This window comes from Sesamum indicum, linkage group LG1 (genome assembly GCF_026168435.1).
Source record: "Sesamum indicum cultivar Baizhima isolate 11 linkage group LG1, ASM2616843v1, whole genome shotgun sequence".
NCBI classification, from domain to species: Eukaryota; Viridiplantae; Streptophyta; class Magnoliopsida; order Lamiales; family Pedaliaceae; genus Sesamum; species Sesamum indicum.
The window spans coordinates 6,212,696-6,237,048 of NC_142657.1; the positions used below are offsets into that span (position 1 = coordinate 6,212,696).

The 24,353-nt window shown below is 33.2% G+C and overlaps 6 pseudogenes; all 6 read right to left on the reverse strand.

Annotated features, from left to right (window-relative positions):
* Nucleotides 1-273: 273 nt before the first annotated feature.
* Nucleotides 274-690, reverse strand: LOC148789401 (adenylate isopentenyltransferase 5, chloroplastic pseudogene; annotated as a pseudogene).
* A 54-nt stretch (nt 691-744) lies between these two features.
* On the reverse strand, nt 745-1,197 carry LOC148789402 (adenylate isopentenyltransferase 5, chloroplastic pseudogene; annotated as a pseudogene).
* A 4,093-nt stretch (nt 1,198-5,290) lies between these two features.
* Nucleotides 5,291-6,214, reverse strand: LOC148789403 (adenylate isopentenyltransferase 5, chloroplastic pseudogene; annotated as a pseudogene).
* A 4,094-nt stretch (nt 6,215-10,308) lies between these two features.
* LOC148789404 (adenylate isopentenyltransferase 5, chloroplastic pseudogene) lies at nt 10,309-11,172 on the reverse strand (annotated as a pseudogene).
* Nucleotides 11,173-15,324: 4,152 nt separating this feature from the next.
* On the reverse strand, nt 15,325-16,212 carry LOC148789405 (adenylate isopentenyltransferase 5, chloroplastic pseudogene; annotated as a pseudogene).
* A 4,128-nt stretch (nt 16,213-20,340) lies between these two features.
* On the reverse strand, nt 20,341-21,264 carry LOC148789406 (adenylate isopentenyltransferase 5, chloroplastic pseudogene; annotated as a pseudogene).
* Nucleotides 21,265-24,353: the final 3,089 nt, after the last annotated feature.

The following is a 24,353-nucleotide window of genomic DNA, read 5'->3' on the forward strand; positions in this document are numbered from 1 at the left end:
AATTACTTCTTTTGTTGATCGTACTAAATGAATCGCCAAGTTTAACTAGACGGAAATAGAATTATATATATTTCTTGTTGATAATGCCAATCAAACAGACATGAGTTTAAATTTGTATAAATTGGATTACATATGTATTTTGTTACATATGCATTGAATATTAATGCTTTCACACTAAATGTACTGCCATGAATTTTAACTCAGTATATCAGTAGGACTACAAAATTTTGCTGATCATACTAATTGTTCATATGCACGAACGTACATAATTGATCATACTAATTGTTCATATGCAGTAGGTTTCAGATCTATGTTTTCTTTGCAAATGAAACGAGCCACCATGTTCGTACTCGGCTCCAACACCAATTTCTCCCATGCTTCATTGGCATCTCCATCACATCGAAGGAATACCTCTGTGGCGTTCAACTGATAGATCTGCCACCCAAATTCCTCCCTCATCCTCAAGATCTTTCCAACTTGATGGCAAGCTAATTTGCAAGTATTCATCTTAATTTCATCAATATCTGCCTTAAGAAGCTTAGCCCTAGTTTCACCATCGACTAGACCCTCACTCCGAAAGAATTCATCCATCTCGGAGACCCCGATGGCACGACTAAACCCATAATCATAGTTACGAATTTTTGGGTATAAAAATGCCTTGCCCTCCTCCACCAACCCGCTATCCACCATCTGATCAACCGTTTTCGACAATTACGAATGCAAGACCGGGATCGCCACGTCCATCTAGAGAAAGCAACACTCGTACTTGGAGGAAAACTCAGTGTTTTCAGTGACAAGTGCCTGTATGAAGGAATTGGACCCTCCACCAATGATTGGCAACCGATTCTTTTGTACGATGGCATCAGCAGCTAGCAATGCATGATGCACAAAATCATGTATAATGAAATCCACCTCGGGATCAATGATTCCGAGCAAATGGTGCGGCACGTCGCGGCATTCCTCATTGCTCACCTTATTGGTTACTATGTCAAGGCCCTTGTAGACCTGAATTTTGTCCGAGTTGATGACCTCTGCCCCGAAACGGGGGGCCAGGTCTATCGCCAGGCGCGATTTGGCTGTGCCAGTGTCACCCAATAGCACCACCACCTTATCCTTCCCTTGGTGCTTGTTCATCATGCCCCGAACTGAAAAGTTTGTCATGCTAGATTGTGCTGGCTTCCAAGCGGAGATCGACATTTTAATTGGTAATTACTTTTACTTATTGTAACACCTGTCAATTTCATCACACAAATAAAAAAAAAAAAAAAGACACGTGTTAGAATACTCTAAAACAAAACTTGTACCAATTACAATCTTTTATTTTAGAATATCTATCATAGAGTGACAAGCCCTTCTCAACTCTTGGATTAATTTCTCTTCTACAAAACGATTTGTTTGAAGAAAAACTTCAAACATTTGTGGGCTCTAGAGACAATCACGAACAAGTTTCATTGATGTGAAAGAAATTACCTGGACAATTGTTTGAAACATGAAGAAACATAGGATGTGTAGGGGGGTATTTATACACACATACGTACACATAATGTAGAACAAATCAAGCCATTCATGGTAATAACTACACCCCTTTCCCTATCCACTTACTGTATAACAATTCAAATAAATCATGAGTAAGGCTCTGTCCAAATTACAGTATTTTTTACTGTACTTACGGAATAGGAAAAGAATCATTAATTATTGCGAAGCTGTCGTAAATAGATAATACAAATACTAATCATAATTATGATGTCAAAATCTACACCGTGCAGGTACCATAAGAGATGCAATAAATCCATCGATAATTATTTTTCGTAAAAAATTACTCTTGGGATGTACAATGAGTAATTTTACGATAGTCAATGAGAAAAAAAATTATGAGAAATTAAAAGATAATGACAAAGTACTTAGTGATTATCCATATCCTACGTAGGATTTGCTTTTGAGTAAAGTCAAGTGAGTTTACAAAATTGAATTTTGAATCTGAAAAAGTATCCGCATTAACTCGTCAACCTACTATATACGAAAAAACATATATTTTAATGACAAAATCGATATTAATTTAACGTTAATAAATGTGTTCTACAGATTTTATCTCTTATTTAGATTTACTGAAATTTAATTGGAGCAAATTCTGAATGTTAATTATACTATTCTTGTAATTGTCACTATATGCAATTGATTCATGTATTTGGACATTTTGTGGTCCATGATTTATATGAAAGTAATTAAGTTGCAGTATCCATCCGTTGATGATACTGATTGATCCATTTATTTTAGTTTATTTTGTTTTAGTTTTGTAATAACGCTATTGTATGCAGTAGTAATTTAGTTTCCTGAATTATTTTACATGAATTCCTCATTATATGTTACAGGAATTAATCACACAACTTATTCCTCGTTAATATTCAGAAATGTAGCAATGCTTAATATGCTTTTATGGATATCATAAACGTTAACATGCGATCACAATTGGTGTTAGTCATCTTATATTAATATATTCACATTATACATTTATTCATCTATCTCAAATGCAATCACGAATAATTTGATTTACTTTATCCCTATGCACATCAAAAAGAAATAAACATACTCCTATTTGCGACTAGTTAAAACTTTCCGATACATTTAATACGATAAACAAAAGATGTAATTCCTACTCAAACGAATCTAATACTCACTTCCATATGAGTATGATCAACGAAGGATATAATCCGTACTCAAACTAAATTAATACTTACTTCCATATGATGCTTCTACACATGTACGAACAAAATTTATTTTCTCTACTTATACAAATTAAACTAGTGTTTGAACAGTTAATATAAATTACTAAAATTGTCAAAATTATAAATTTTGTTCATACAAATGTAGAAGCATCATATGGAAGTAAGTATAAATTTATTTTGAGTATGGATTACCTCCTTCGTTGATCATAGTCATATGGAAGTGAGTATAAATTTAGTTTGAGTTGTATAGAGCGGAAATCACCAGAAAATCCTATCCAACTATTACAAAAATTGGAGTACGAAACACCATACGATTATTACAGGCCAATATACAACTTAAATGATAATAACAAATGAAAGAAATAATGAAATAATTAAATCAACAGTATACTGATTAACATGCTTAGAGCAGCTAGATCCAATATCTCTATAAAGGAATACGGTCACAAGGCACTGTTTCCACAATGAACCGACTCACGGTAACTCCACAAACCAAGAACCCGACCACAACTCCGATCACTCAGATCTCAGTATCACACGGTCATAGAGACCCCTACTAAATATTTCACAAAGAACTTTGGCGAATGGTGAAGGAGAAAAACAGCATGATTCATATTTTAGCCGAAAGGGAGAATCCCCTATTTAAAGAGGTGAAAGCAGTGGTATAGAAGGAAAACCTTGGTGGCTTTCCTAAACCATTAGAGTGGTTTATGAAAATGGCCATTGCTCTCGGAGAACAGAAGGCAGAAAATCATAAGGAGGATTCGGAGAGGAGAGGAAGAAGACAGCGCAGAAAAAACAAATAAGAGGGAAACTGAGATTTAGGGCTAGGGATGTGATATAAGTAGGTAGATTGGATGCGTCGGGTTACCGGGTCAGTTCTGGGCTGCCATGTGGGTTAGGTAATTGGGCTGCCAATGTCGGCCTTTTAATAAGTCATTAGGCTACAAATCATAACAAGTAGGGATTACATCTTTTGTTGATCGTACTAAATGTCTCGGCAACTTATAACTAGCTGCAAATAGGATTAAATATATTTATTGTCGATCATGCTAATCGCACGGGCATGAGTTTTAATTAGTATAAATGGGATTACATATATATTTCGTTGATCAAAGCATTGAATATTCTTGCTTTCATACTAATTCTACCGCCATGAATTTTAACTCAGTATATAAGTAGAACTACATAATTTCGTTGATCATACTAATTGTTCATATGCAAGAAGGTACATATATATTTTGTTAGTAAAAGCATCACATTATGCTTGTAAACTAATTGTACGGACATTGGTTTTAGACTGGACCAACATAATAAGTTCTTTGGTACACCACAGTAATTGCACGCACACGATTTTTAACTTGATGGTCATAATAAATACACGGAACATGAATTTTTACTTGGTATAAATACGTTTGCACAAGACTATATTATACTTTATTGATACAAACATCATTAATATATTCACATTTATAATTAAGACAATTTGCAACTATTCTTGATCATATTAATTATACTGACATTTGCTCTAAATTGATATGAGTAGGATTATATTTCCAAATAATTCTATAAACAAAGTTTAATTTGGTAACTAGGACTAAATATTTCGTTGATGGAAGCACCATAAATGTACGTATATGAGTTTTATTAACTTAGATAAATGTTACAAGAACTAATCACAAATCTTATTCCTCGTTCATATTCAAGAATATAGCGATGATTAAAACACTTTTATAGATTTCATAAAAATTAACATGCAATCACAATTCGTGCTAGTCATCTTATACTAATATATCGGTATTACAAATTTATACATCAACCTCAAGTGCAATCGCGAATAATTTGATTTAATTTTCAACTTTCTTCAAGAACTCCAGATATATATGTGTACATATATATCCACCTACTCACCCATAGTATTTTTACTTATATTTTATTGATAACACTAATTATTTTAGTAATTTTAATTCTATTAATTCTATAATTTTTATAATTTTACTCTTGTAAAAACTAATTATCATAACTTCTGTAGGACAAAAAATGACAGCCCCTCATAAATTACAAGACAGAAACTGTATTTTTATACCTATACAAATAAGTAGGATTTAACATTTTAATAATCACACTAACTGCTCGAACACTAGTTTAATTGGTATAAGTGGAGATAATAAATTTTGTTCATACATATGTAGAAGCATAATATTAAAGTATGTATTAATTTAGTTTGAGTACGGATTACGTCCTTCGTTGATCATACTCATATGCAAGTGAGTATTAATTTAGTTTGAGTAAGGATTACTTCTTTTGTTGATCGTACTAAATGAATCGGCAAGTTTAACTAGACGCAAATAGGATTATATATATTTCTTGTTGATAATGCCAATCGAACAGACATGAGTTTAAATTTGTATAAATTGGATTACATATGCATTTCGTTGATCAAAGCATTGAATATTAATGCTTTCACACTAAATGTACTGCCATGAATTTTAACTCAGTATATCAGTAGAACTACAAAATTTTGCTGATCATACTAATTGTTCATATGCACGAACGTACATAATTGATCATACTAATTGTTCATATGCATTAGGTTTCAGATCTATGTTTTCTTTGCAAATGAAACGAGCCACCATGTTCGTACTCGGCTCCAGCACCAAGTTCTCCCATGCATCATTGGCATCTCCACAACATCGAAGGAATACCTCTGTGGTGTTTAACCGATAGATCTGCCACCCAAATTCCTCCCTCATCCTCAAGATCTTTTCAACTTGACGGCAAGCTAATTTGCAAGTATTCATCTTAATTTCATCTATAGCCTCCTTAAGAAGCTTAGCCCTAGTTTCACCATCGACTAGACCCTCACTCCTGAAGAATTCATCCGTCTCGGGGACCCCGATGGCACGCCTAATCCCATAATCATAGTCACGAATTTTTGGGTCAAAAAATGCCTTGCCCTCCTCCACCAACCCGCTATCCACCATCTGATCAGCCCTTTTCGACACGTACGAGTGCAAGACCGGGATCGCCACGTCCATCCAGAGAAAGCAACACTCGTACTTGGAGGAAAACTCAGTGTTGTCAGTGACAAGTGCCTGTATGAAGGAATTGGACCCTCCAGCAATGATTGGCAACCGATTCTTTTGTACGATGGCATGAGCAGCCAGCAATGCATGATGCACAAAATCATGTACAGTGAAATCCACCTCGGGATCAATGATTCCAAGCAAATGGTGCGGCACGCCGTGGCATTCCTCATTGCTCACCTTATTGGTTACTATGTCAAGGCCCTTGTAGACCTGAATTTTGTCCGAGTTGATGACCTCTGCCCCGAAACGGGTGGTCAGGTCTATCGCCAGGCGCGATTTGCCTGTGCCAGTGGCACCCAATACCACCACCACCTTATCCTTCTCTTGGTGCTTGTTCATCATGCCCCGAACTGAAAAGTTTGTCATGCTAAATTGTGCTGGCTTCCAAGCGGAGATCGACATTTTAATTGGTAATTACTTTTTACTTTTTGTAACACCTGTCAATTTCATCACACAAATAAAAAAAGAAAAAGGACACGTGTTAGAATACTCTAAAACAAAACTTGTACCAAATACAATCTACTATTTTAGAATATCTATCTATCATAGAGTGACAAGCCCTTCTCAACTCTTGGATTAATTTCTCTTCTTCAAAACGATTTGTTTGAAGAAAAACTTCAAACATTTGTGTGCTCTAGAGAGAATCACGAACAAGTTTCATTGATGTGAAAGAAATTACCTGGACAATTGTTTGAAACATGAAGAAACATAGGATATGTAGCGGGGTATTTATACACACATACGTACACATAATGTAGAACAAATCAAGCCATTCATGGTAATAACTACACCCCTATCCCTATCCACTTACTATATAACAATTCAAATAAATCATGAGTAAGGCTCTGTCCAAATTACAGTATTTTTTACTGTATTTACGGAATAGGAAAAGAATCATTAATTATTGCGAAGCTGCCGTAAAAAGATAATACAAATACTAATCATAATTAAGATGTCAAAATCTACACCGTGCAGGTACCATAAGAGATGCAATAAATCCATCGATAATTATTTTTTGTAAAAAATTATTCTTAGGATGTATAATGAGTAATTTTACGATATTGAATGAGAAAAAAATTATGAGAAATTAAAAGATAATGACAAAGTACGTAGTGATTATCCATATCTTACGTAGGATTTGCTTTTGAGTAAAGTCAAGTGAGTTTACAAAATTGAATTTTGAATCTCAAAAAGTATCCTCATTAATTTGTCAACCTACTATATATGAAAAAAAGATATATTATAATGACAAAATCGATATTAATTTAACGTTAATAAATGTGTTCTACAGATTTTATCTCTTATTTAGATTTACTGAAATTTAATTGGAACAAATTCTGAATGTTAATTATACTATTCTTGTAATTATTACTATATGCAATTGATTCATGTATTTGGACATTTTGTGGTCCATGATTTATATGAAAGCAATTAAGTTGCAGTATCCATCCGTTGATGTTACTGATTGATCCATTTATTTTGGTTTATTTTGTTTTAGTTTTGTAATAACGCTATTGTATGCAGTTGTAATTTAGTTTCCTGAATTATTTTACATGAATTCTTCATTATATGTTACAGGAATTAATCACACAACTTATTCCTCGTTAATATTCAGGAATATAGCAATGATTAATATGCTCTTATGGATATCATAAATGGTAACATGCGATCACAATTCCTGTTAGTCATCTTATATTAATATATTCACATTATACATTTATTCATCTATCTCAAATGCAATCACGAATAATTTGATTTACTTTATCCCTGTGCACATCAAAAAGAAATATACATATTCCTATTTGCGACTAGTTAAAACTTTTCGATACATTTAGTACGATCAATTAAAGATGTAATTACTACTCAAACGAATCAAATACTCACTTCCATATGAGTATGATCAACGAAGGATATAATCCGTACTCAAACTAAATTAATACTTACTTCCATATGATGCTTCTACATATGTACGAACAAAATTTATTATCTCTACTTATACAAATTAAACTAGTGTTTGAACAGTTAATATAAATTACTAAAATTGTCAAAATTATAAATTTTGTTCGTGCATAGTAGAAGCATCATATGGAAGTAAGTATAAATTTATTTTGAGTATGGATTACCTCCTTCATTGATCATACTCATATGGAAGTGAGTATAAATTTAGTTTGAGTAGTATAGAGCGGAAATCACTAGAAAATCCTATCCAACTATTACAAAAATTGGAGTACGAAACACCATACGATTATTACAGGCCAATATACAACTTAAATGATAATAACAAATGAAAGAAATAATGAAATAATTAAATCAACAGTATAGTGATTAACATGCTTAAAGCAGCTAGATCCAATATCTCGATAAAGGAATACGGTCACAAGGCACTGTTTCCACAATGAACCGACTCACGGTAACTCCACAAACCAAGAACCCGACCACAACTCTGATTACTCAGATCTCAATATCACACGGTCATAGAGACCCCTACAAAATATTTCACAAAGAACTTGGAGAATGGTGAAGGAGATAAACAGCTTGATTCATGTTTTAGCTGAAAGGGAGAATCCCCTATTTAAAGGGGTGAAAGCAGGTGTGAAAAGGAAAACCTTGGTGGCTTTCCTAAACAATTAGAGTGGTTTATGAAAATGGCCATGGCTCTCGGAGAACAGAAGGTAGAAAATCACAGTGAGGATTCGGAGAGGAGAGAAAGTAGAGAGCGCAGAAAAAACAAATAAGAGGGAAACTGAGATTTAGGGCTAGGGGTGTGATATAAGTAGGTAGATTGGATGGGTCGGGTTACCGGGTCGGTTGTGGGCCGCCAAGTGGGTCAGGTAATTGGGTTGCCAAGGTCGGCCTTTTAATAAGTCATTAGGCTACAAATCATAACAAGTAGGGATTACATCTTTTGTTGATCGTACTAAATGTATCGGCAACTTATAACTAGCTGCAAATAGGATTAAATATATTTATTGTCGATCATGCTAATCGCACGGGCATGAGTTTTAATTAGTATAAATGGGATTACATATATATTTCGTTGATCAAAGCATTGACTATTCTTGCTTTCATACTAATTCTACCGCCATGAATTTTAACTCAGTATATAAGTAGAACTACATAATTTCGTTGATCATACTAATTGTTCATATGCAAGAAGGTACATATATATTTTGTTAGTAAAAGCATCACATTATGCTTGTAACCTAATTGTACGGACATTGGTTTTAGACTGGACCAACATAATAAGTTCTTTGGTACACCACAGTAATTGCACGTACACGATTTTTCACTTGATGGTCATAATAAATACACGGAACATGAATTTTTACTTGGTATAAATACGTTCGCACAAGACTATATTATACTTTATTGATACAAACATCATTAATATATTCACATTTATAATTAAGACAATTTGCAACTATTCTTGATCATATTAATTATACTGACATTTGCTTTAAATTGATATGAGTAGGATTATATTTCCAAATAATTCTATAAACAAAGTTTAATTTGGTAACTAGGACTAAATATTTCGTTGATGGAAGCACCATAAATGTACGTATATGAGTTTTATTAACTTAGATAAATGTTACAAGAACTAATCACAAATCTTATTCCTCGTTCATATTCAAGAATATAGCGATGATTAATACACTTTTATAGATTTCATAAAAATTAACATGCAATCACAATTCGTGTTAGTCATCTTATACTAATATATCGGTATTACAAATTTATACATCAACCTCAAGTGCAATCGCGAATAATTTGATTTAATTTTCAACTTTCTTCAAGAACTCCAGATATATATGTGTACATATATATCCACCTACTCACCCATAGTATTTTTACTTATATTTTATTGATAACACTAATTATTTTAGTAATTTTAATTCTATTAATTCTATAATTTTTATAATTTTAGTTTTGTAAAAACTAATTATCATAACTTCTATAGGACAAAAAATGACAGCCCCTCATAAATTACAAGACAGAAACTGTATTTTTATACCTATACAAATAAGTAGGATTTAACATTTTAATAATCACACTAACTGCTCGAACACTAGTTTAATTGGTATAAGTAGAGATAATAAATTTTGTTCATACATATGTAGAAGCATAATATTAAAGTATGTATTAATTTAGTTTGAGTACGGATTACGTCCTTCGTTGATCATACTCATATTCAAGTGAGTATTAATTTAGTTTGAGTAAGGATTACTTCTTTTGTTGATCGTACTAAATGAATCGGCAAGTTTAACTAGACGCAAATAGGATTATATATATTTCTTGTTGATAATGCCAATCGAACAGACATGAGTTTAAATTTGTATAAATTGGATTACATATGTATTTCGTTGATCAATGCATTGAATATTAATGCTTTCACACTAAATGTACTGCCATGAATTTTAACTCAGTATATCAGTAGAACTACAAAATTTTGCTGATCATACTAATTGTTCATATGCACGAACGTACATAATTGATCATACTAATTGTTCATATGCATTAGGTTTCGGATCTATGTTTTCTTTGCAAATGAAACGAGCCACCATGTTCGTACTTGGCTCCAGCACCAAGTTCTCCCATGCATCATTGGCATCTCCACAACATCGAAGGAATACCTCTGTGGCGTTTAACCGATAGATCTGCCACCCAAATTCCTCCCTCATCCTCAAGATCTTTTCAACTTGACGGCAAGCTAATTTGCAAGTATTCATCCTAATTTCATCTATAGCTGCCTTAAGAAGCTTAGCCCTAGTTTCACCATCGACTAGACCCTCACTCCTGAAGAATTCATCCATCTCGGGGACCCCGATGGCATGCCTAATCCCATAATCATAGTCACGAATTTTTGGGTCAAAAAATGCCTTGCCCTCCTCCACCAACCCGCTATCCACCATCTGATCAACCCTTTTCGACACGTACGAGTGCAAGACCGGGATCACCACGTCCATCCAGAGAAAGCAACACTCGTACTTGGAGGAAAACTCAGTGTTGTCAGTGACAAGTGCCTGTATGAAGGAATTGGACCCTCCAGCAATGATTGGCAACCGATTCTTTTGTACGATGGCATCAACAGCCAGCAATGCATGATGCACAAAATCATGTACAGTGAAATCCACCTCGGGATCAATGATTCCGAGCAAATGGTGCGGCACGCCGTGGCATTCCTCATTGCTCACCTTATTGGTTACTATGTCAAGGCCCTTGTAGACCTGAATTTTGTCCGAGTTGATGACCTCTGCCCCGAAACGGGTGGCCAGGTCTATCGCCAGGCGCGATTTGCCTGTGCCAGTGGCACCCAATACCACCACCACCTTATCCTTCCCTTGGTGCTTGTTCATCATGCCCCGAACTGAAAAGTTTGTCATGCTAGATTGTGCTGGCTTCCAAGCGGAGATCGACATTTTAATTGGTAATTACTTTTACTTTTTGTAACACCTGTCAATTTCATCACACAAATAAAAAAAGAAAAAGGACACGTGTTAGAATACTCTAAAACAAAACTTGTACCAAATACAATCTACTATTTTAGAATATCTATCTATCATAGAGTGACAAGCCCTTCTCAACTCTTGGATTAATTTCTCTTCTTCAAAACGATTTGTTTGACGAAAAACTTCAAACATTTGTGTGCTCTAGAGAGAATCACGAACAAGTTTCATTGATGTGAAAGAAATTACCTGGACAATTGTTTGAAACATGAAGAAACATAGGATGTGTAGGGGGGTATTTATACACACATACGTACACATAATGTAGAACAAATCAAGCCATTCATGGTAATAACTACACCCCTATCCCTATCCACTTACTATATAACAATTCAAATAAATCATGAGTAAGGCTCTGTCCAAATTACAGTATTTTTTACTGTATTTACGGAATAGGAAAAGAATCATTAATTATTGCGAAGCTGTCGTAAAAAGATAATACAAATACTAATCATAATTAAGATGTCAAAATCTACACCGTGCAGGTACCATAAGAGATGCAATAAATCCATCGATAATTATTTTTTGTAAAAAATTATTCTTAGGATGTATAATGAGTAATTTTACGATATTGAATGAGAAAAAAATTATGAGAAATTAAAAGATAATGACAAAGTACGTAGTGATTATCCATATCTTACGTAGGATTTGCTTTTGAGTAAAGTCAAGTGAGTTTACAAAATTGAATTTTGAATCTCAAAAAGTATCCTCATTAATTTGTCAACCTACTATATATGAAAAAAAGATATATTATAATGAAAAAATCGATATTAATTTAACGTTAATAAATGTGTTCTACAGATTTTATCTCTTATTTAGATTTACTGAAATTTAATTGGAACAAATTCTGAATGTTAATTATACTATTCTTGTAATTGTTACTATATGCAATTGATTCATGTATTTGGACATTTTGTGGTCCATGATTTATATGAAAGCAATTAAGTTGCAGTATCCATCCGTTGATGTTACTGATTGATCCATTTATTTTAGTTTATTTTGTTTTAGTTTTGTAATAACGCTATTGTATGCAGTTGTAATTTAGTTTCCTGAATTATTTTACATGAATTCTTCATTATATGTTACAGGAATTAATCACACAACTTATTCCTCGTTAATATTCAGGAATATAGCAATGATTAATATGCTCTTATGGATATCATAAATGGTAACATGCGATCACAATTCCTGTTAGTCATCTTATATTAATATATTCACATTATACATTTATTCATCTATCTCAAATGCAATCACGAATAATTTGATTTACTTTATCCCTGTGCACATCCAAAAGAAATATACATATTCCTATTTGCGACTAGTTAAAACTTTCCGATACATTTAGTACGATCATAAAAAGATGTAATTCCTACTCAAACGAATCAAATACTCACCTCCATATGAGTATGATCAACGAAGGATATAATCCGTACTCAAACTAAATTAATACTTACTTCCATATGATGCTTCTACATATGTACGAACAAAATTTATTATCTCTACTTATACAAATTAAACTAGTATTTGAACAGTTAATATAAATTACTAAAATTGTCAAAATTATAAATTTTGTTCATGCATAGTAGAAGCATCATATGGAAGTAAGTATAAATTTATTTTGAGTATGGATTACCTCCTTCATTGATCATACTCATATGGAAGTGAGTATAAATTTAGTTTGAGTAGTATAGAGCGGAAATCACTAGAAAATCCTATCCAACTATTACAAAAATTGGAGTACGAAACACCATACGATTATTACAGGCCAATATACAACTTAAATGATAAAAACAAATGAAAGAAATAATGAAATAATTAAATCAACAGTATAGTGATTAACATGCTTAAAGCAGCCAGATCCAATATCTCGATAAAGGAATACGGTCACAAGGCACTGTTTCCACAATGAACCGACTCACGGTAACTCCACAAACCAAGAACCCGACCACAACTCTGATTACTCAGATCTCAATATCACACGGTCATAGAGACCCCTACAAAATATTTCACAAAGAACTTGGAGAATGGTGAAGGAGATAAACAGCTTGATTCATGTTTTAGCTGAAAGGGAGAATCCCCTATTTAAAGGGGTGAAAACAGGTGTGAAAAGGAAAACCTTGGTGGCTTTCCTAAACCATTAGAGTGGTTTATGAAAATGGCCATGGCTCTCGGAGAACAGAAGGTAGAAAATCACAGTGAGGATTCGGAGAGGAGAGAATGTAGGGAGCGCAGAAAAAACAAATAAGAGGGAAACTGAGATTTAGGGCTAGGGGTGTGATATAAGTAGGTAGATTGGATGGGTCGGGTTATCGGGTCGGTTGTGGGCCGCCAAGTGGGTCAGGTAATTGGGTCGCCAAGGTCGGCCTTTTAATAAGTCATTAGGCTACAAATTATAACAAGTAGGGATTACATCTTTTGTTGATCGTACTAAATGTATCGGCAACTTTTAACTAGCTGCAAATAGGATTAAATATATTTATTGTAGATCATGCTAATCGCACGGGCATGAGTTTTAATTAGTATAAATGGGATTACATATATATTTCGTTGATCAAAGCATTGAATATTCTTGCTCTCATACTAATTCTACCGCCATGAATTTTAACTCATTATATAAGTAGAACTACATAATTTTGTTGATCATACTAATTGTTCATATGCAAGAAGGTACATATATATTTTGTTAGTAAAAGCATCACATTATGCTTGTAAACTAATTGTACGAACATTGGTTTTAGACTGGACCAACATAATAACTTCTTTGGTACACCACAATAATTGCACGTACACGATTTTTCACTTGATGATCATAATAAATACACGGAACATGAATTTTTACTTGGTATAAATACGTTCGCACAAGACTATATTATACTTTATTGATACAAACATCATTAATATATTCACATTTATAATTAAGACAATTTGCAACTTTTCTTGACATATTAATTGTACTGACATGAGCTTTAAATTGATATGAGTAGGATTATATTTCAAAATAATTCTATAAATAAAGGTTAATTTGGTAACTAGGACTAAATATTTCCTTGATGGAAGCACCATAAATATACGTATATGAGTTTTATTAACTTAAATAAATGTTACAAGAATTAATCACAAATCTTATTCCTCGTTCATATTCAAGAATATAGCGATGATTAATACGCTTTTATAGATATCATAAAAATTAACATGCAATCACAATTTGTGTTAGTCATATTATACTAATATATCCGTATTACAAATTTATACATCAACCTCAAGTCCAATCGCGAATAATTTGATTTAATTTTCACCTTTCTTCAAGAACTCCAGATATATATGTGTACATATATATCCACCTACTCACCCATAGTATTTTTACTTATATTTTATTGATAACACTAATTGTTTTAGTAATTTTAATTCTATTAATTCTATAATTTTTATAATTTTAGTCTTGTAAAAACTAATTATCATAACTTCTGTAGGAGAAAAAATGACAGCCCCTCATAAATTACAAGACAGAAACTGTATTTTTATACCTATACAAATAAGTAGGATTTAACATTTTAATAATCACACTAACTGCTCGAACACTAGTTTAATTGGTATAAGTAGAGATAATAAATTTTGTTCATACATATGTAGAAGCATAATATTAAAGTATGTATTAATTTAGTTTGAGTACGGATTACGTCCTTCGTTGATCATACTCATATGGAAGTGAGTATTAATTTAGTTTGAGTAAGGATTACTTCTTTTGTTGATCGTACTAAATGAATCGGCAAGTTTAACTAGACGCAAATAGGATTATATATATTTCTTGTTGATAATGCCAATCGAACAGACATGAGTTTAAATTTGTATAAATTGGATTACATATGTATTTCGTTGATCAAAGCATTGAATATTAATGCTATCACACTAAATGTACTGCCATGAATTTTAACTCAGTATATCAGTAGAACTTCAAAATTTTGCTGATCATACTAATTGTTCATATGCACGAACGTACATAATTGATCATACTAATTGTTCATATGCAGTAGGTTTCGGATCTATGTTTTCTTTGCAAATGAAACGAGCCACCATGTTCGTACTCGGCTCCAGCACCAATTTCTCCCATGCATCATTGGCATCTCCACCACATCGAAGGGATACCTCTGTGGCGTTTAACCGATAGATCTGCCACCCAAATTCCTCCCTCATCCTCAGAATCTTTTCAACTTGACGGCAAGCTAATTTGCAAGTATTCATCTTAATTTCATCTATAGCTGCCTTAAGAAGCATAGCCCTAGTTTCACCATCGGCTAGACCCTCACTCCGGAAGAATTCATCCATCTCGGGGACCCCGATGGCACGCCTAATCCCATAATCATAGTCACGAATTTTTGGGTCAAAAAATGCCTTGCCCTCCTCCACCAACCCGCTATCCACCATCTGATCAACCCTTTTCGACACGTTCGAGTGCAAGACCGGGATCGCCACGTCCATCCAGAGAAAGCAACACTCGTACTTGGATGAAAACTCAGTGTTGTCAGTGACAAGTGCCTGTATGAAGGAATTGGACCCTCCAGCAATGATTGGCAACCGATTCTTTTGTACGATGGCATCAGTAGCCAGCAATGCATGATGCACAAAATCATGTACAGTGAAATCCACCTCGGGATCAATGATTCCGAGCAAATGGTGCGGCACGCCGTGGCATTCCTCATTGCTCACCTTATTGGTTACTATGTCAAGGCCCTTGTAGACCTAAATTTTGTCCGAGTTGATGACCTCTGGCCCGAAACGGGTGGCCAGGTCTATCGCCAGGCGCGATTTGCCTGTGCTAGTGGCACCCAATACCACCACCACCTTATCCTTCCCTTGGTGCTTGTTCATCATGCCCCGAACTGAAAAGTTTGTCATGCTAGATTGTGTTGGCTTCCATGCGGAGATCGATATTTTAATTGGTAATTACTTTTACTTTTTGTAACACCTATCAATTTCATCACACAAATAAAAAAAGAAAAAGGACACGTGTTAGAATACTCTAAAACAAAACTTGTACCAAATACAATCTACTATTTTAGAATATCTATCTATCATAGAGTGACAAGCCCTTCTCAACTCTTGGATTAATTTCTCTTCTTCAAAACGATTTGTTTGACGAAAAACTTCAAACATTTGTGTGCTCTAGAGAGAATCACGAACAAGTTTCATTGATGTGAAAGAAATTACCTGGACAATTGTTTGAAACATGAAGAAACATAGGATGTGTAGGGGGTATTTATACACACATACGTACACATAATGTAGAACAAATCAAGCCATTCATGGTAATAACTACACCCCTATCCCTATCCACTTACTATATAACAATTCAAATAAATCATGAGTAAGGCTCTGTCCAAATTACAGTATTTTTTACTGTATTTACGGAATAGGAAAAGAATCATTAATTATTGAGAAGCTGTCGTAAAAAGATAATACAAATACTAATCATAATTAAGATGTCAAAATCTACACCGTGCAGGTACCATAAGAGATGCAATAAATCCATCGATAATTATTTTTTGTAAAAAATTATTCTTAGGATGTATAATGAGTAATTTTACGATATTGAATGAGAAAAAAATTATGAGAAATTAAAAGATAATGACAAAGTACGTAGTGATTATCCATATCTTATGTAGGATTTGCTTTTGAGTAAAGTCAAGTGAGTTTACAAAATTGAATTTTGAATCTCAAAAAGTATCCTCATTAATTTGTCAACCTACTATTTATGAAAAAAAGATATATTATAATGACAAAATCGATATTAATTTAACATTAATAAATGTGTTCTACAGATTTTATCTCTTATTTAGATTTACTGAAATTTAATTGGAACAAATTCAGAATGTTAATTATACTATTCTTGTAATTGCTACTATAGGCAATTGATTCATGTATTTGGACATTTTGTGGTCCATGATTTATATGAAAGTAATTAAGTTGCAGTATCCATCCGTTGATGTTACTGATTGATCCATTTATTTTAGTTTATTTTGTTTTAGTTTTGTAATAACGCTATTGTATGCAGTTGTAATTTAGTTTCCTGAATTATTTTACATGAATTCTTCATTATATGTTACAGGAATTAATCACACGACCTATTCCTCGTCAATATTCAGGAATATAGCAATGATTAATATGCTCTTATGGATATCATAAATGGTAACATGCGATCACAATTCGTGTTAGTCATCTTATATTAATATATTCACATTATAAATTTATTCATCTATCTCAAATGCAATCACGAATAATTTGATTTACTTTATCCCTATGCACATCAAAAAGAAATATACATAATCCTATTTGCGACGAGTTAAAACTTTTCGATACATTTAGTACGATCAACAAAAGATGTAATTCCTACTCAAACGAATCAAATACTCACTTCCATATGAGTATGATCAACGAAGGATATAATCCGTACTCAAACTAAATTAATACTTACTTCCATATGATGCTTCTACATATGTACGAACAAAATTTATTATCTCTACTTATACAAATTAAACTAGTGTTTGAACAGTTAATATAAATTACTAAAATTGTCAAAATTATAAATTTTGTTCATGCATAGTAGAAGCATCATATGGAAGTAAGTATAAATTTATTTTGAGTATGGATTACCTCCTTCATTGATCATACTCATATGGAAGTGAGTATAAATTTAGTTTGAGTAGTATAGAGCGGAAATCACTAGAAAATCCTATCCAACTATTACAAAAATTGGAGTACGAAACACCATACGATTATTACAGGCCAATATACAACTTAAATGATAATAACAAATGAAAGAAATAATGAAATAATTAAATCAACAGTATAGTGATTAACATGCTTAAAGCAGCTAGATCCAATATCTCGATAAAGGAATATGGTCACAAGGCACTGTTTCCACAATGAACCAACTCACGGTAACTCCACAAACCAAGAACCCGACCACAACTCCGATCACTCAGATCTCAATATCACACGGTCATAGAGACCCCTACAAAATATTTCACAAAGAACTTGGAGAATGGTGAAGGAGATAAACAGCTTGATTCATGTTTTAGCTGAAAGGGAGAATCCCCTGTTTAAAGGGGTGAAAACAGGTGTGAAAAGGAAAACATTGGTGGCTTTCCTAAACCATTAGAGTGGTTTATGAAAATGGCCATGGCTCTCGGAGAACAAAAGGTAGAAAATCACAGTGAGGATTCGGAGAGGAGAGAAAGTAGAGAGCGCAGAAAAAACAAATAAGAGGGAAACTGAGATTTAGGGCTAGGGGTGTGATAGAAGTAGGTAGATTGGATGGGTCGGGTTACCGGGTCGGTTGTGGGCCGCCAAGTGGGTCAGGTAATTGGGCTGCCAAGATCCGCCTTTTAATAAGTCAATAGGCTACAAATTATAACAAGTAGGGATTACATCTTTTGTTGATCGTACTAAATGTATCGGCAACTTTTAACTAGCTGCAAATAGGATTAAAAATATTTATTGTAGATCATGCTAATCGCACGGGCATGAGTTTTAATTAGTATAAATGGGATTACACATATATTTCGTTGATCAAAGCATTGAATATTCTTGCTTTCATACTAATTCTACCGCCATGAATTTTAACTCAGTATATAAGTAGCACTACATAATTTTGTTGATCATACTAATTGTTCATATGCAAGAAGGTACATATATATTTTGTTAGTAAAAGCATCACATTATGCTTGTAAACTAATTGTACGAACATTGGTTATAGACTGGACCAACATAATAACTTCTTTGGTACACCATAATAATTGCACGTACACGATTTTTCACTTGATGATCATAATAAATACACGGAACATGAATTTTTACTTGGTATAAATACGTTCGCACAAGACTATATTATACTTTATTGATACAAACATCATTAATATATTCACATTTATAATTAAGACAATTTGCAACTTTTCTTGACATATTAATTGTACTCACATGAGCTTTAAATTGATATGAGTAGGATTATATTTCAAAATAATTCTATAAATAAAGTTTAATTTGGTAACTAGGACTAAATATTTCATTGATGGAAGCACCATAAATATACGTATATGAGTTTTATTAACTTAGATAAATGTTACAAGAATTAATCACAAATCTTATTCCTTGTTCATATTCAAGAATATAGCGATGATTAATACGCTTTTATAGATATCATAAAAATTAACATGCAATCACAATTTGTGTTAGTAATATTATACTAATATATCCGTATTACAAATTTATACATCAACCTCAAGTGCAATCGCGAATAATTTGATTTAATTTTCAACTTTCTTCAAGAACTCCAGATATATATGTGTACGTATATATCCACCTACTCACAGCATAGTATTTTTACTTATATTTTATTGATAACACTAATTATTTTAGTAATTTTAATTCTATTAATTCAATAATTTTTATAATTTTAGTCTTGTAAAAACTAGTTATCATAACTTCTGTAGGACAAAAAATGACAGCCCCTCATAAATTACATGACAGAAACTGTATTTTTATACCTATACAAATAAGTAGGATTTAACATTTTAATAATCACACTAACTGCTCGAACACTAGTTTAATTGGTATAAGTAGAGATAATAAATTTTGTTCATACATATGTAGAAGCATAATATTAAAGTATGTATTAATTTAGTTTGAGTACGGATTACGTCCTTCGTTGATCATACTCATATGGAAGTGAGTATTAATATAGTTTGAGTAAGGATTACTTCTTTTGTTGATCGTACTAAATGAATCTGCAAGTTTAACTAGACGCAAATAGGATTATATATATTTCTTTTTGATAATGCCAATCGAACAGACATGAGTTTAAATTTGTATAAATTGGATTACATATGTATTTCGTTGATCAAAGCATTAAATATTAATGCTTTCACACTAAATGTACTGCCATGAATTTTAACTCAGTATATCAAAAGAACTACAAAATTTTGTTGATCATACTAATTGTTCATATGCACGAACGTACATAATTGATCATACTAATTGTTCATATGCATTAGGTTTCGGATCTATGTTTTCTTTGCAAATGAAACGAGCCACCATGTTCGTACTCGGCTCCAGCACTAAGTTCTCCCATGCATCATTGGCATCTCCACCACATCGAACGAATACCTCTGTGGTGTTTAACCGATAGATCTGCCACCCAAATTCCTCCCTCGTCCTCAAGATCTTTTCAACTTGACGGCAAGCTAATTTGCAAGTATTCATCTTAATTTCATCTATAGTTGCCTTAAGAAGCTTAGCCCTAGTTTCACCATCGACTAGACCCTCACTCCTGAAGAATTCATCCATCTCGGGGACCCCGATGGCACGCCTAATCCCATAATCGTAGTCACGAATTTTTGGGTCAAAAAATGCCTTGCCCTCCTCCACCAACCCGCTATCCACCATCTGATCAACCCTTTTCGACACGTACGAGTGCAAGACCGGGATCGCCACGTCCATCCAGAGAAAGCAACACTCGTACTTGGAGGAAAACTCAGTGTAGTCAGTGACAAGTGCCTGTATGAAGGAATTGGACCCTCCAGCAATGATTGGCAACCGATTCTTTTGTACGATGGCATCAGCAGCCAGCAATGCATGATGCCCAAAATCATGTACAGTGAAATCCACCTCAGGATCAATGATTCCGAGCAAATGGTGCGGCACGCCGTGGCATTCCTCATTGCTCACCTTATTGGTTACTATGTCAAGGCCCTTGTAGACCTGAATTTTGTCCGAGTTGATGACCTCTGCCCCGAAACGGGTGGCCAGGTCTATCGCCAGGCGCGATTTGCCTGTGCCAGTGGCACCCAATACCACCACCACCTTATCCTTCCCTTTGTGCTTGTTCATCATGCCCCGAACTGAAAAGTTTGTCATGCTAGATTGTGCTGGCTTCCAAACGGAGATCGACATTTTAATTGGTAATTACTTTTACTTTTTGTAACACCTGTCAATTTCATCACACAAATAAAAAAAGAAAAAGGACACGTGTTAGAATACTCTAAAACAAAACTTGTACCAAATACAATCTACTATTTTAGAATTTCTATCTATCATAGAGTGACAAGCCCTTCTCAACTCTTGGATTAATTTCTCTTCTTCAAAACGATTTGTTTGAAGAAAAACTTCAAACATTTGTATGCTCTAGAGAGAATCACGAACAAGTTTCATTGATGTGAAAGAAATTACCTGGACAATTGTTTGAAACATGAAGAAACATAGGATGTGTAGGGGGGTATTTATACACACATACGTACACATAATGTAGAACAAATCAAGCCATTCATGGTAATAACTACACCCCTATCCCTATCCACTTACTATATAACAATTCAAATAAATCATGAGTAAGGCTCTGTCCAAATTACAGTATTTTTTACTGTATTTACGGAATAGGAAAACAATCATTAATTATTGCGAAGCTGTCGTAAAAAGATAATACAAATACTAATCATAATTAAGATGTCAAAATCTACACAGTGCAGGTACCATAAGAGATGCAATAAATCCATCGATAATTATTTTTTGTAAAAAAATATTCTTGGGATGTATAATGAGTAATTTTACGATATTGAATGAGAAAAAAATTGTGAGAAATTAAAAGATAATGACAAAGTACGTAGTGATTATCCATATCTTACGTAGGATTTGCTTTTGAGTAAAGTCAAGTGAGTTTACAAAATTGAATTTTGAATCTCAAAAGGTATCCTCATTAATTTGTCAACCTACTATATATGAAAAAAAGATATATTATAATGACAAAATCGATATTAATTTAACGTTAATAAATGTGTTCTACAGATTTTATCTCTTATTTAGATTTACTGAAATTTAATTGGACCAAATTCTGAATGTTAATTATACTATTCTTGTAATTGTTACTATATGCAATTGATTCATGTATTTGGACATTTTGTGGTCCATGATTTATATGAAAGTAATTAAGTTGCAGTATCCATCCGTTGATGTTACTGATTGATCCATTTATTTTATTTTATTTTGTTTTAGTTTTGTAATAACGCTATTGTATGCAGTAGTAATTTAGTTTCCTGAATTATTTTACATGAATTCTTCATTATATGTTACAGGAATTAATCACACAACTTATTCCTCGTTAATATTCAGGAATATAGCAATGATTAATATGCTCTTATGGATATCATAAATGTTAACATGCGATCACAATTCGTGTTAGTCATCTTATATTAATATATTCACATTATACATTTATTCATCTATCTCAAATGCAATCACGAATAATTTGATTTACTTTATCCCTATGCACATCAAAAAGAAATATACATAATCCTATTTGCGACTAGTTAAAACTTTCCGATACATTTAGTACGATCAACAAAAGATGTAATTCCTACTCAAACGAATCTAATACTCACTTCCATATGAGTATGATCAACGAAGGATATAATCCGTACTCAAACTAAATTAATACTTACTTCCATATGATGCTTCTACATATGTACGAACAAAATTTATTATCTCTACTTATACAAATTAAACTAGTGTTTGAACAGTTAATATAAATTACTAAAATTGTCAAAATTATAAATTTTGTTCATGCATATGTAGAAGCATCATATGGAAGTAAGTATATAATTATTTTCAGTATGGATTACCTCGTTCATTGATCATACTCATATGGAAGTGAGTATAAATTTAGTTTGAGTAGTATAGAGCGGAAATCACTCGAAAATCCTATCCAACTATTACAAAAATTGGAGTACGAAACACCATCGATTATTACAGGCCAATATACAACTTAAATGATAATAACAAATGAAAGAAATAATGAAATAATTAAATCAACAGTATAGTGATTAACATGCTTAAAGTAGCTAGATCCAATATCTCGATAAAGGAATACGGTCACAAGGCACTGTTTCCACAATAAACCGACTCACGGTAACTCCACAAACCAAGAACCTGACCACAACTCCGATCACTCAGATCTCAGTATCACACGGTCACAGAGACCCCTACAAAATATTTCACAAAGAACTTTGGCGAATGGTGAAGGAGATAAACAGCTTGATTCATGTTTTAGCCAAAAGGGAGAATCCCCTATTTAAAGGGGTGAAAACAGTGGTAGAGAAGGAAAACCTTGGTGGCTTTCCTAAACCATTAGATTTGTTTATGAAAATGGCCATGGCTCTCGGAGAACAGAAGGCAGAAAATCACAGAGAGGATTCGGAGAGGAGAGGAAGTAGACAGCGCAGAAAAAACAAATAAGAGGGAAACTGAAATTTAGGGCTAGGGGTGTGATATAAGTAGGTAGATTGGATGGGTCGGGTTACCGAGTCGGTTGTGGGCCGCCAAGTGGGTCAGGTAATTGGGCTGCCAAGGTCGGCCTTTTAATAAGTCAATAGGCTACAAATTATAACAAGTAGGGATTACATCTTTTGTTGATCGTACTAAATGTATCGGCAACTTTTAACTAGCTGCAAATAGGATTAAATATATTTATTGTAGATCATGCTAATCGCACGGGCATGAGTTTTAATTAGTATAAATGGGATTACATATATATTTCGTTGATCAAAGCATTGAATATTCTTGCTTTCATACTAATTCTACCGCCATGAATTTTAACTCAGTATATAAGTGAACTACATAATTTTGTTGATCATACTAATTGTTCATATGCAAGAAGGTACATATATATTTTGTTAGTAAAAGCATCACATTATGCTTGTAAACTAATTGTACGAACATTGGTTTTAGACTGGACCAACATAATAACTTCTTTGGTACATCACAATAATTGCACGTACACGATTTTTCACTTGATGATCATAATAAATACACGGAACATGAATTTTTACTTGGTATAAATACGTTCGCACAAGACTATATTATACTTTATTGATACAAGCATCATTAATATATTCACATTTATAATTAAGACAATTTGCAACTTTTCTTGACATATTAATTGTACTGACATGAGCTTTAAATTGATATGAGTAGGATTATATTTCAAAATA